Source organism: Gastrolobium bilobum, unplaced genomic scaffold (genome assembly GCF_033153095.1).
Source record: "Gastrolobium bilobum isolate Gb01-03AN ecotype WA unplaced genomic scaffold, APGP_CSIRO_Gbil_v1 utg7786, whole genome shotgun sequence".
NCBI lineage: Eukaryota > Viridiplantae > Streptophyta > Magnoliopsida > Fabales > Fabaceae > Gastrolobium > Gastrolobium bilobum.
The window spans coordinates 147265-163133 of NW_026895819.1; the positions used below are offsets into that span (position 1 = coordinate 147265).

Genomic DNA, 15869 nt, shown 5'->3' on the forward strand with positions numbered 1-15869 from the left:
CCGTGCTTTGGGTGTGAGGAAGTTGAGTCCTCGTCTCATTGGGCCGTATCAGATTATGAAAAGAGTAGGATTGGTGGCCTATCAGCTTGCCTTGCCGCCACAATTGTCCAATTTACACGATGTCTTCCATGTTTCGCAGTTGCGGCGTTATATTCCGGATGAATCACATGTGGTGATACCAGATAATATTGAAATCCGGGAGAATTTGAAGACTCCCATTGGTCCTATTGAAATACTGGACCGCAGTGAAAAGAAGTTGAGAAGTAAAGTTATTCCCATGCTGAAGGTTCAGTGGGAAGGCCGCACGCCTGAGGAGGCTAGTTGGGAGCGGGAGGATGAGATTCTCCGGCTTTATCCTGAGTTAGCGGACATGTATGATTTAATTTTGCGGACAAAATTCCTAAAAGGTGGGGTGAATATAACACCTCGTAGTTCTAAATATATATTTATAGATGGTAATGTCGCTTAAAAGGTTAGGATTAGTGAAAATCCTGAGATTAGGGTCAAAATGTATAAGAAGGGCAAAATGGTAATTTACCAAATACGTATTCCTAGGCATGAAAAATCGAGTAGAAGGTCTCAAATGGTAAAAATAAGGCCAGAAACGTATTCAGAACGAAAAATCGAGTGGATAGGCAAGTTTCTGAAATTTTGATGAATAGTGATTTTTCCGGTATAAAATACTGCGGTACAATTGCACCGATAGGCATGAAATTTTGATCAGTATTTTTAGGAAACAAAAATATGACACAAACGGGAAAAATACGTAGTTTATGAAATTGTGGTTTAAATTAGATGTTTCATTAAAGTTAAATCGCGTGTGGGACCCGCGGAACCAAAATCCACTTAAGTTCCCTCATTTTCTCACTAACCTCACGATCTCTCTCTCTCTTCCTTCTCCTTCCCTGCGTGTGTTTTTCCCCATTGAAGGCTTTGAAAGCTTTTCATCCAAAACCATCATTTCTTGGCCAAATCCTTTGATTTTGGTGTTGAAATCAATTGGAAAAACCATTCTAAAGCCATTGGTGATATCCCCTAGCCTTGAAATCGCTCCCTTGGTGAGTATTTAGCCTAGGTCAGTTTTGAAAGGTTGGAAAAAGTGATGTTCATGGAGGCATTGGACCTCTAGATGCTTGGAGAAGCCTTGGTGGAGAGTCTAGCATTGATTGTGAGTGTAATTACATGGTTTTTATGATTGATTTCATAGATCAAATTTATGAACCCTATGCTTGAATTTGTTGATTTATGATGATTGGAAGCTCAAATGGAAAAATTGCATTAGACGATAATGTCTTAGAATGACATGATTGAGCTAGAAACGCTATGAAAATTCTAAGTGAAAATGATGATTTAACTTAGGAAAATAAATCAAGTGTCATGAGATTTAGAAATTTAGTTGTGTGAAAGTGGTATGATTGTTCATTGTATAGGTTAATACTAGGATTTTATGACATGTGTAATTGTTGAATTGGATTGAAAACCTTGAGGGGTGTTTCATTGATGAATTCGAACCCTAGGTAGTTGGTAGGAAAAATGATGTGAAAGTATGGTTTATGAAATGGATATTGATTTAGTGTATAATGGTGGGGTTGATGAATCACCTTGATGAGTCAAGGAGTTAAGATAATTGAATTAAATGGAAATGGGCCATTAGGCCTAAGCGACTATAGGTTGGTTTTATAATTGTGTGAAATTGATGAATTGTTTGCATATGTTTGATGGTCATTTGTTGATCATATAGGTTACCTCTCTTGGACGCGATAGTGGAAGATTGAGTTCGAAGCGTACGTTTGGAGCCTTATTCTTGGAGTTGAGGTAAACCCTTGGAACTGGGGTTTAGTCCCTTGTGTGCTCCACCACACCTAGTGGAAGGTTGTGGTTGGAATTTGTGTTGTATGATGTGGTGTGGAAAATGTATGTTCATGCATCATTACTGTTGTGTGCATTGTTTGTGATCTCTGGCCAGTAGATGTGTGTTGGTTTGGACTTCCGCTGGAGATATCCTTTGGGGATTCCGGTCGAGTTTTGCCGTGGAACCGACTCTGGGAGCGGTACCAGGATGATCCAAACGTGGGACTTCCGCTGGATAGGTCTCATGAGGAGTTCCAGTTGGGTTTGCCATGGGGTCGTCTCAACCATGGGAGAGGCACCAGGAAGATTCCCGGGAGTTATATGATGGGGTCCTCGAACGAAATCCTGATGAGGATGTTCTTGGATGTGCCCAGTTGTGTGTGATTTTGTACGCATGCATTTTTACATGATATCATTTGTAGCACTTTGAGTGAGCCATGGGGTGGAGTGATCCTCTAGTACTCTTGGTTTACTGAGATATATATGTATATCTCACCCCACGTTTGGGGACATTGTTTCAGGACATTATGAGCACGGAGGAGTTTCGGGCAAGAAGCCCACTTAGTGGATGGCAGTGGCATGTGGTGCATATGGAGTACATGGTGTTTTGGAGAAGCATATATGATGCACATAGGATTTAGTTAGCATTTTGGGACTTAGATTATGAACATATTGCATGTGGTGGTTTCCATTCTTTTGTGATGTTCATGATTATATTTGAAGTCTTTTGTATTGGATTTACATTATGCCTCTTGTTTCTATTCGCATTTTGTGTGAGCATGGGACTTGTCCATGGCCACCTATGTGGTATTTGAGGCATTGGAAAACTTATGTTGTATATGGACCATTTCATGTGTAAAAATGGCTATAATATTGAGAACCTTGTAATTGATGGATTGATTAATGAACATGCATGATGGAAGGGCCTAGAGCCTACATTAGGACATGTGTAACGTGTATATGAAGTAGCAATGGGTTAAGAGTAAGTTAGACCACTCATTTAGGGTCTTAAAAGCTGTCACCTGTCATTTTTGCTGCATAGTAATCGAATACTTTTCACTGGTAATTGATTACCTGCAACAGGGGACGAAAAATTGAGCTTCTGTCTTCAAAGTAATCGATTACCAGAGCATTGGTAATCGATTACCTAGTTCAGTAATCGATTACCAGAAAACAAGGGAGCTGAATTTAAGGTTCTGACTTCTACAGTAACCTTGGGTAATTGATTACCTCAAGCATGGTAATCGATTACCACTGTGTTAAAGTTTAAAAATGTGTTTTCAAAAAGCTAAAATAAGTGGCATTGCTTAGAAGGATTATGTTTAGTAAGTTTTTAAGCTTCCGCGTGTTTTGCAATTACAGTTATGGCGTTGTTTTAATTGATTACGGATATGGTTAATGTTTCAAGAAAGGAATGTAATAAAAGAAAAGTTTACCCGTAATTTAATTAACTCAATTACTGTGATTGTAACTGCGCTTAATACGATATGCAATGATAACATTACCGGTACGTAACGGGCTGTTACATTGACCACCACAGAGAGGCTTGCTATGCGCTCAATAGGTGAAGAAGGAGGCTAGGTATATGTGTTTAGAAGAGTGAAGTCTCCAACATGAAAACTTCACAAGAGTGGGAATGGTATATAGAAGAATTGGCTAGGTTCTTTTGAAAAACCTTAAGGAGGAACTCACCAACTAGGCGCACAAGAGAGGGAGAGAATTAGTGTATCAAATCAGAATTTTTACTTTATTTATAATGAAAGTGGCGCACAAGTGAGTGAGACAAAGGTGGAGTTGTTGCAATTCAAAAATCCCAACAACCTCCCTTTTGAATCCTCATAAGACTAGGTCTGTATCTAGTCAAAATTCTGAACCATGGTCATCATATGACCACCAATTCATGCGCCCCTATTCAGCCCAAAAAGGGGTCCAGATACATTTGAGCTGTTGCATTCAAGTTTGAACCAACTAGCTCACTGATTCTCTTAACAACCAAATCTGATTGGAGCTTGTTGGTTTGCCAAGATGACAATCATCTCCCCCCAAAATGGCGCCCCAAATCAGCCCTTGGAGATCTCCATAGATCTTCTCTTGATACAAGGGATTTATTCCAACAAGATCTCATCTTATCCTGTTGTTATGAAACAACTTTTCATAGCCAATTCAAATTTGAATTCAAACATTTAAATTCAAACGTTTAAACATTTAAATTCTAAATTCAAATTCAAAATTCAAATTCAAATTCAAATTCAAATTTCAAATTAAAATTTCAAATTTTAAAATTCAAATTCAAATTTCAAATTTCAAAATTCAAACTTCAAATTTCAAATTTCAAATTTCAAATTCAAAATTCAAAATTCAAAATTCAAAATTCAAATCCAAAATTCAAAATTCAAATTCAAAATTTAAATATTTGATAATTAATTTAACTAATTAAATTAATTAGTAATGTCTTGGACCATCCAAGCCCATTAACAATACCATGCGCCCTCTCCCTCTTAGGTGGGCTTCCAAACTTCATCTTGGGCTAACAACCATTATTAGGCCCAATACCTTTAATGCTATATCATCATGACATTAAGGTGTTAGTGTGTGACCCATTAGGTCCAACATAGCCACTGACATAAATGGGCTCGGGCCCAACAAGCCCACAACCCATTTAATGACAACACAGAGCACTAGCAATGCTTTGTTGCCCCAGAGCTAGTTAGATTAATGACTTGATCATCCTATTACGCATATTTGGTTGTCGTATGTATTTCTTTTCGTCTCGGATACCTTCCCATAAAACCTAGGGTAAGGAAGCGTATCAACCCTTGCGGTTTAGGGTAAGCTTTATTCGAAATAGGGAATCTTCAATTTACTGACTTTAAAGGCAGATCATCTCATGATCTCTTTTACTATGCATAGATTCCCGAGTCCCTGTAAATGTCATCCCGATTTCTCCGGTTTACAGATAACCTAATCTCTCACAGAGATTTGACGAATTCCTTCAGCTTATCACCCTAGCCCTGTGCTCTTTTAGGACAAGCCAAACAGTATACCTATGAGTCTCCATATTTCAGGAAGACGAGGTATACAGTCAAAGCATGCCTTCTAGAACACAGTCTAGGTAATAACTTATGGTCTAAGGAAAGACATACCCAAATATAAAGAGACTACTCTAATGATACTCTCTGTGAGATTTCCTCATAGAGTCTCTTTTGTGGGTCTGTTCAGTGCGAGCTATACCCTTATAGATTCACCCATGACTTTAGCTAAGTCATCTCCATATCTGTAGCTCATGAGGTCTTTACCTTTCATCTGAATACAAGTAGATAAGTCGTGCTAGTCTTACCCGAGATCACTGATCCCCATTCTAAGTGTCTCTAGACTAGGAACATAAAATTAGGAATAAATATCCATATCCTTGAATCCTCATGATCGTGATCTCATCACAGATACACAAGAGATACCTATTTTATTCCAAGGGGTTTATCCAGTTACTCATATAAAATATTAAAAGTAATATTAAGACAAAATATGAAACAGGATAAATAGTGCTTTTATTTATTTGCGACAATACAAAGGTCCACATATGTCCTAATCTAATTAAAAGATTGTCTCTAGGACATCCATATACTAACACTCGTTGCATTGTTGTTGTTTGAACTTAGCTGTGAATGGATCACTGGTTAAAATTGCCTTGTATTTGGAGGTGTGATGATACTGGTGGTACACGGTATTAAGCATGGCTGTGCCCATTGCCTTGCTAGGTGGTGAGCCTGATCAACTCACTGTCTCGCAAGTGGTGTGTGAACAATCATGGTTATCACGGGGTACACTTGTGTCTGAGCACTAGGTGTGAAATAGTAAATTGCTACTTGAATTAAAGGTGAATTAATAATTTTGTTTTCTATGGATTATAAACAAGGTATATATATATATATATATATATATATATATATATATATATATATATATATATACACGCTTGATGTGAATATTTTTGTGATATTCTAAGCTGTGAATGATAACATGTAAATTTAAAATAATGTCTGCTGGTGTGTACGTGCCCTTGAGGTCTATGTTGTTTCCTTGTATATGTGGTTGTGTATATGACGGGATAGTAGAAACTGTTATTCCTTATTAATTCTGCTATGATACTTAAGTGCGTAAGGAGTTAATATGTTTGAGAAGAGTAGCAGTGATTTAATTACGAAAATTGAGTGATTTAATTATGAAAATTGATGTAGGGATAGGTCACTTACCTAAGTAGAGCCGGTTCATGCTCTTAGAACGTAGAATTAGTATTAATTAAGGCTTTAATATGTGGGATCGCCGTCCTTCCAAATTTTTGAATGGTGAATTGGTACTAGACATCATTCTTGTAAAAGAAGCCGTCCAACAAAGCGGTGATGCATGGGGGAATGTACCGGACTCCTGCCTTCCTGTTCTTCTGTTAATTGACCCTTGTAGTTCCATCTCTTATACAATTAAGCAAATTCAGGAATTACTAGGGATATCATGTAATGTTGATTAAGAAATTCAGGTAAGTTATTAAGATTATAGTGCCAACATTCCCCTGTATTTAGATCTTGGTCTAGAACCTTAAATTGTTTCTAGTGTGTTGCAACAAGTATAGATTGCTATCGAACTTCACCACCACATCTAGTTCATGGGATTGACCACAGTTTTATCCCTTTATCACTGTAGAACTCGATTCGTCCCTCAGTTGACCCAAACTCGGTTTGACCATCTTAATTAGTTACTCTTGACCTTAATTTGCGCAGATGTGTACATACACCTAATACATTATCGATTCAATTCCAATGAGGGTCATGAATTGATGTAATTAACAAACTTCGGTAAGAGCAATTAAATTCTGGTTGTTTCATTGGTTAGGAACATGTAAGTTAAGCGTGCCGGATTAAACAATACAGCCCATAAAAATTTTGTAATGTCTTTGAAGGTGTTAGACTGCTTGGTTGTGTGCTTGAGTAAATTTTTGTCTTGCACTAGACATTTAACTTCGGTGATTTTCCTTCCTCTTCTATTTCCTTAAGGATTTTTGTTCTTTGTAATTGCCTAGTGACCTTATTTTATGAGAGCGTGGTAAATTTTGGTGGATTATTTATGGTAGCTGTTTCAAAACTGTAATGTCTATTGATGATTGAGCAGTGCTTGTCATAGTTAATGGATCCTCTGAGCAGTGGAATCAATTACATCCGAGGTACCTAGGACAGCGGAAAGCTCGAGGGAGTTTTCCTTATATGGGTGTTTTGACGAACTGTATCAGGGGTACCACTTAACATGACATGTGAGAAAAGTATGATGGAATTAATTAGCTGGATACGGGATTGGTTAGTTGAGTGTGTGTAGGTGTATTCGAGGTGCCCTGCTATGTGTGTTTACAGATTGTTTTACATACTCTTCAAACAATTAACACCTTGCATCAGCCTTACACAATCACCGATAGATGAAACAGATCTTAATATATTTAGCATAACCTTTTGGATATGATTCCAGTTATTAATCTATGTGCTCTGTTGGATACTTATGAATGCCAATAATTTAGTAACTAGATGAATCATTTTATGTTATCAGACTCCTTAGGAATCCTCTTAAGTACTCCTAGAAGAAAGTGTTGATGTTTTTGAATCTCCTAGGCACATTTGAAACTTAGTTCCGGTTTCTGCTCCCTTTTATATCATGGTGTGGTAGGCGTGCATATGATTCGAAAATACCGTAATCAAAGTTCTGCATCTCTCAAATTACCTTATTTATATTCTCTGCCACACTAGGTTTGACTCATGTTTAAAAAGACTATCACTGAAAATCACATGCATTGATTTACTATTGATCACTCAGGTAATTTACAAACCCACATATTGATTAATCATTGGTTGTTGAATGCTTATATTGACTTGGTGGCAATTCTGTGGATTATTTTCACTCAGCCGAGGGTACCATCATTAATGCATCAGAACTGTTTTAGTGTCAAGCAACTAGTTTAAGCTTGTTTCTCACTTTCTTGGATAGGTAATCTTATACCTTTGCCGTGTCATTTCCTTCGTAACATGGTTAGCTTTTCGGATGAAGACTTAGACTTAATTCTGCCAAAACCTAAATTGCATTATAAACTATACGTTCCCTCGCTGCACATGTTGATTAAAATAGGTGCCATCACTAGTTAATTTTGTGGTAATTCAAAATTTTATTGATTTCAAATACAATGTGTTTACGGCTATGCAACTGAAAACTTTTGTTTCAATATGAGGAGTTACTAAGAATACCTTGTCAAAGCCCTGAAAATTATGAATGGTTTTACTGTGGAAATCATTTTTATTGTTATTACTTGCTTTCCATAATATATTTCTCTAATACAAGCTGACTACATTGGTATTCTCATTATTATTAATTTCCTGTATATGAAAAAATTGATATTTCCTTTCTTGGGATATCAATTGCAGTTGGGCAGTAGACAAATATTCCATGATTTACTTTGCTTAAGGGTTAGTGGTTTCAAATAATTGTTTTTAGGATATCTGGTAATTATGATTAGCATAAATCTTATCTTTTACATTATACTTTTCCTATTTAATTTTGGTTAAAATATCTGAGCAATAAGGTTGTTCTTTAAAGTGTAAGTTTTCATTGTAGAATATTGGTACCAGTGATGAGTATATCTTCTGTTCTTTAGAAGTCCGGATGGAATCTTCTTTTTCATTATGTTGATTTGAGTTCAAGTGTTCCTTATTTTTGACATTCAATGGCTGGGTACATGCCTTGTGTAACTAAATTGTTGTCTATATATTGATATTAATTTCCGTGTCATATAATATGGTTGTATTTATATGTTAGTCTAATGTTTTTCGAATGCTGTGTTTTTAGTTTCTTTTATAATGAATTGTGTGAATGTTTCAACGGTCATGTATAGGCATGCTTTGAGTTCAGTTGTCATAATAAATCCCTCTCATTTGTTTCCTGTACTATGATGGCTTTCAGCAATAATAGAGTTACATCCAATCGCTGTTTGTGAATAAAATATGTCATGCTCGACAGAATGCACTCTAATTCTTTGTTCTTTTCATTGGATTCCTAATCAATTTCTGGTTTATTGAACTCATCATGGATCATTGATGAGAACTTTTAAATCAACATTGTGGTGATTATACGAGTCATCTTTGATGGGAGCCAAAACGTAGAAAAAAATTCGGATTATGTTTAGTTGTGGAACATTGTTTTGGAATGTGTTTTATGCTTCTGTGTGGAACTTATATAACCATATAAATTATGATGAAGTGGACGAAACTTTAACAAGTAATCAAGTTAGGTTCTTAATTGTACAGTATGTCTTGACTTAAAGAAAAGAGATAGGATGATGATGGTTAATGGTTATAAACTGATGCAGCTCTTCACATTAAGCTAGGTTCCTTTACTATACTGTTAATTCAGTCTTAAACATTATAACTAGTGTAGGTGTTCCCTTAATGTTTTCCAAGTTGCGTATTCTGAAATTAACCTTATGAGTATGTAGGTTGGAGTTTGGGGACAAACTTCCAATTTTGGTGGTGAGAGTGTAACATCCCACATGATTAAGAATTTTTAGAAATTACAATTAGGAGTGTAGCCCCATGGCTTAGATTCGAATTTCATATATTATTAGGATAGGAATTAATTTTAAGTATAACTTACTAAGGTCATAGTCACGATACATTTGCTAAATAGGATCACTTGAATTAGGTGACCAATTAGAAAGTAGACTTGAACCCAAAGACCCTCTTTTAGACCGGCCCAATAAACTATGATGGACCCTATCTAGCCCAAAACTTATAACCTATCCATCAATTTAGCCTAAGGGAATCTGAATGCATAAATTCTTTTGGTCCATTTTAAATGCATGTCTTTCTATTGGTTGATGGTATCACATCCTTCAGTATTGTATCTCCCTCTACTCGTGCGCACATGTGAGGAAATAACAAGTATGATGTTTGTTTCATTCTTGGCTAAACTTTGAGTCAGACTGTGAGGCCATAGACTAATCACCTTCATTTCCTTTAGACCAAAACGCAGCCACCTACTCTCACCCTCCATCAACCGTGAGCGCTAAGGAGAACATCAAAGAGAGCTAGGTTGACATCTCCTCTCCACCGTCGTCCTGCCATCCGTGAGAACATAGAAAGGAAACAAAACACTTAAACCTATCTTCCTCACTCTTTCCTCATTCAGCAGAGTAGCATTTATCCAAGAGGTGTAGTAGCTTATCCAGTTCCTTGTTCATCTCTCCTTTCTTCGATGTGCTGAAGATCCGTTGAATGCAGATTGGAACCTTGCATGCATCCAACCCTTCTTCCTTTTGCTTGACCGAAGACACACTTAGTAGGTGAAGAAAGTTCCTTGTTGTTTATCTGCTCCATTCTACAACTATGGCTGATGAGAAATTCCTCTGCATGCAGAACCAAACTTAAGTTCACAGCCATCCCTTCCCCTCTCTGCCCAGCCGAAGCAACCATCATCAAATAGGTGAGGCGTTTCCTTTATCTCCTTGTTAATCTCCATATGAATTGGTTCTCATTGAACCTTTCCCCCTTGCATGCAGCATGAGCTCGACCTATTTGACTATTAGAAGAGTGGAATTGATAGTATTTTTTTGATTTGTGAGTTGTCTCAACACAAAGAGGTAAAGACCAAATTCCAAACTCTTTTCCCTTACTGTTTCAGTCTGCATGTTTATTCTTATTTTGTTTCTACTTATTGGGGTAGCCCTGAATCTAGTGCATGAATAGTCTAAAAGCTGATGGGTAAGTGGGAATTTGCTTCTCATTAAGTTCTTTGTTCGACTGTTTTGTTGGACTAGTAGCAACCTATAGCTTTGCATGTGTCTAAGTTAAATTTACAGCATGCTCATTAGCCCATTTTTAGCGCACATTAGGTCTTTTAATAATGATTATGTAATGAAATAAATTAGGAACACTTAACTTCAAGCAATTAGTGAAAATTTGGGTACATAATTGGGGGCTGTAAATCGAAAATTAAGACCTCCCTGCTCACTGATTAGTCGTGCATTTGTATTTAAAGGGTTAGATTTTTGTTACTTATACGCTTTTAATTCTGTTCTTATGTACAGTCTTGTCATTAGTACATGCAAGCTTAAAGGGTCAATTTTATGAACTGGGGGCATGATTCAGTTAAAATTAGGAACTGCTCATGTAGTTAAAAATAACTCATTAAACCTTGCATATGTTAGGATTAAACAAACAACATGTTTAAGGAAAATCACACATGCATTGTGGTGCAGAAAATAGATTGTATAAATGACTAAATGAGGAATACCTAAGGACTAGCCAAAACCGAGCTTGCCTATGTAGTCTACCTTGGGGTTTTGGTCATGGTTAAATAATCAGTGAGATGAAATTAAGACAGAAAACTTTTGGTCTTGAGAGCATGAGAAACCGATTGGAGTATAAGAATTAGAAGCATGAAAACTGTGGATAAATTAGAGGAATAATATGAATCAAATTCTGACTTGTCCTGCATGTATTTAGGTGCACGTAACTCTTATTGAATGGGCTGAATTTTGGTGCTGTTGATTATTGCTCGGACACAAGGTAAGTGTTAGGTGGCATTACCTATTGTGATTATTAGCTAGAGTATAGAATTGTGAATTGCTGCTCACATGTGCCTTGGACTGTATTCTGTTTTATTATATATGTGTGCTGCCTATGAATGTGACAAATGGAAACTCTGCTATGAGAAGTAATGGTTATGCAACAGCTTGGTATGGAAATTACATGAAAGATATGCTATTATGATGATGATTTAGTCATGCATATGCACATCATATTTGAAAGTTAAATGGCCTTGAAGGTCGTAGCATGTGAGAGGGAAAATCAAAATTTTTCTTATGTAGAATTACACATGCAATCAAGAACCATGCTTTATAACAGTATGATGTTACTTTTGTTTGTGAGTTCAAAACTCCAAGACGATCAGTGTTAGGTTTGAAGGGTTCAAACCCTCTAACGTTGATCCACACCACCCACGTCAAGATGCAAGAACTCTTCTTGTCAAGCCACCAATTGACCTCCACAAAGAGGCTTGCTATGCGCTCAATAGGTGAAGAAGGAGGCTAGGTAAATGTTTAGAAGAGTGAAGTTTTCAGCATGAAAACATCACAAGAGTAGGGAATGGATTGGAGTAGAATTGGCTAGGTCTTTTCTGAAAACCTTAAGGAGAACTTACCCCTAGTATGCACACAAGAGAGTGAGAGAGTGAGAGAAATCAAATCAGAATTTTCACTTAAAAAACCAATGAAAGTGGCGCACAAGAGAGGAGAAAAAGGTGGAGTTGTTGCAATTCAAAATTCCCAACAACCTACCTTTGAATCCTCGTGAGACTAGGTCTCTATCTAGTCAAGATTCTGAACTAATGGTCATCATATGACCATCCTATTCATGCGCCCCATTCAGCCCTAAAATGGGTCCAAATACTTTGAGCTGTTGCATTCAAGTTCGAACCAACTAGCTCACTGATTCTCTCAACAACTAAATCTGATTGGAGCTTGTTTGTTTGAAAAAGATGACATTCATCTCCAACCAAAGTGGCGCCCCAAATCAGCCTTTGGAGATCTCCATAGATCTTCTCTTGATACAAGGAATTTGTTCCAACAAGATCTCATCTTATCCTTTTGTTATGAAACAACTTTTCATAGCCAATTCAAATTCGAATTCAAACATTTAAATTCCAATGTTCAAACATTTAAATTCTAAATTCAAATTCAAATTTCAAATTCAAATTCCAATTTCAAATTCAAAATTCAAATTTCAAAATTCAAATTCAAAATTCAAAATTCAAAATTCAAATTTCAAATTTCAAATTTCAAATTTCAAATTTCAAATTTCAAATTTCAAATTTAAAATTCAAAATTCAAAATTCAAAATTTAAATATTGGATAATTAATTTAACCAATTAAATTAATTAGTAATGTCTTGGCCATCCAAGCCCATTAACCATACCATGTGCCCTCTCCATCTTAGGTGGGCTTCCAAACTTCATCTTGGGCTAACAACCATTATTAGGCCCAATACCTTTAATGCTAGATCATCATGATAATAAGGTGTTAGTGTGTGACCCATTAGGTCCAACATAGCCACTGACATAAATGGGCTTGGGCCCAATAAGCCCACAACTCATTTAATGACAACACAGAGCACTAGCAATGCTTTGTTGCCTCAGAGCTAGTTAGATTAATGACTTGATCATCCTATTACACATACTTGGTTGCCGTATATATTTCCTTTCATCTCGGTTACCTTCCCATTAAACCTAGGGTAAGGAAACATATCAACCCTTGCAGTTTAGGGTAAGCTTTATTCGAAATAGGGAATCTTCAATTTACTGACTCTAAAGGCAGATCATCTCATGATCTCTTTTACTATGCATAGATTCCCGAGTCCCAGTAAATGTCATCCCGATTTCTCCGGTTTACAGATAACCTAATATCTCGCAGAGATTTGACGAATTCCTTCAGCTTATCACCATAGCCCTGTGCTCTTTAATGACAAGCCCAACAGTGTACCTATGAGTCTCCATGTTTCAGGCAGACGAGGTATACAATCAAAGCATGCCTTCTAGAACACAGTCTAGGTAATAACTTCTGGTCTAAGGAAAGGCATACCTAAATATAAAGAGACTACTCTAATGATACTATCTGTGAGATTTCCTCATAGAGTCTCTTTGTGGGTCTGTTCAGTGCGAGCTATACCCTTATAGGTCCACCCACGACTTTAGCTAAGACATCTCGATATCTGTAGCACATGAGGTCTTTACCTTGTATCCAAATACAAGTAGATAAGTCGTGCTAGTCTTACCCGAGATCACTGATCCCCATTCTCAGTGTCTCTAGACTAGGAACATAAAATTAGGAATAAACGTGTGGTATCCTTGAATCCTCATGATCGTGATCTCATCACAGATACTCATTAGATACCTGTTCTATTCCAAGGGGTTTATCTAGTTACTCATATAAAATATTAACAATAATATTGAGACAAAATATGAAACAGGATAAAGAGTGCTTTTATTTATTTGCGACAATATAAAAGGTCCACATATGTCCTAATCTAATCAAAAGATTGTCTCTAGGACATCCATATACTAACAATATTCATCTGTTTCTTTTGCGAGTGTGAAGCATATCATGGCATACAACATTGTGCATCCAATTTAGAAGCAGAAGTATATAATTAAAGTAAGCATATGATTGAGCACGCATCATATAGGCATCCCTCCGGTACCAGGGTATGGGACACTTGGCTTCCGTCCGCATAGGCCACAGTTGGAATTCACCTTTGAGGGAGCCATTATGGAATATCCACTGTGTATGTTAGTACGCACACGACGGTGCTATGAGCGTAATGATGGCGTTATATACGCACTATGATATGTTAGTACGCGCACGACGGTGCTATGAGCATAATGATGGCGTTATATACGCACTATGATATGTTAATATTTCTCCAGAAAATGAAATGTTGATGTGACTGTTTTATAATTTTGTACCTAGTCTAATATTATTGCAATAATGGTTTTGCTATCACACTACTGGGATTTTTCTCACCCCTTCGGGGGCTCAATTTTCATAAATTGCAGGAGTACGAAAAAGAGTTTGATGAAGTGTTTGAGTTGGATATGTACTGTTTAATTGCTGCTGCTGTTTTGGGAATTTTGATGATGACATGCTGTGCCTGTTGATTGTTGGCTGATCACTATAGTAGGATGTAATATTTTTAGATGCTGGAAGAAAATGTTAGAACATGCCATAAATTGTTGTATGTGGATCTTTATGATTAGTTGTAAGTTGTAAGATTCTGCTCATACTGTACACATCTATTTTCTGTACGTTTTGAATGCTGATTTGTAAACTATTTTTACGAGCACTTTGCGAGTTCCGCTTCTGGGGCTACAGACCTCCGATTTACTTATAATTTATATGCACGCTTAGCCCTAGGTGTCTAGTTTCATATTATAAAAACTTTACAATGAAATTCTGAAAGCTCAATTTATTATGATTTTTACACGTCAGGTTGTTTTGGAACAATTTCACTGAATTATCTCTCACCTTGTGAGTTCTGTTTCGAGGGGCTAAACACCTCTGAATGAAATGATTTTTATATGCACGTAAAGCCCCGAATATCTAGTTTTTTGTATCAAAGATTAGTTTTTTAAGCTGCTGAACTTGATTTTACACGATTTTCCCAAGGCAGCAAGGTTTTTCAGGAAAACTACTATTTCAGCAATTCATGTATTTTGTAAAGCTGCACGCTGATTTCAGTAAACCACTAGATTTTAAATATAAGGGTGAATTAGTAACTTGAAAACACAGTTCTTTATTTTTTTTTTAAATTTGTTATGACTCTAATCCGCTTAGCAGACAACTCCCTTGGACGCGTAGAGAGGAGGGTGTCATAGCCATAGTGATAATAGCCACTTGTTCTGCTTCTATCCACTTTTTGAAATAAACAACAGCTACTATTAACCAACGTAGCTAACCTTCTGCTGCCATAAACGGGCCTAAGAGATCCATTCCCTATTTGAAAAAAAGGCCATGGAGCAGTAATGAGATTTAGCTCTTCTGGAGGAGTAAAATGGTCCTTTCTATGTCTCTGGCATTGATCATATTTTTGGACATGTTCTTTAGCATCGTTATTCATAGAGGGCCATAAATACCCGGCTCTAAGTTCCTTCCGAGCTAGGGCTCTACTTCCAACGTGTTGTCTATTTATTCCCTCATGGATCTGAGATAAAATGTACTGAGCTCTGTTCGAGTTCAGACATTTTAATAGTGGTGAATAGACTCCTTTTCTATAGAGTTGTCCTTCCATCACGGTGTATAAGGCTGCATCTTGGATTAATCTTCTAGCCTCATCTTTTTCTGATGGTAACACTCATCTTTCTAGGTACTCCATAATGACGAACCGCCAATCCTCTACTTCCGTGATTTCCATAACACATGTCGACTCTGGGACGCTTTGTTC

At 36.8% G+C, this 15869-nt stretch overlaps 1 long non-coding RNA gene across 1 annotated transcript in view; it reads left to right on the top strand.

Moving 5' to 3' along the window:
* The window catches only part of LOC133296196 (uncharacterized), a 64425-nt gene that overhangs the window by 37325 nt on the left and 11231 nt on the right, over window positions 1–15869 (top strand). The window lies entirely within an intron of this gene.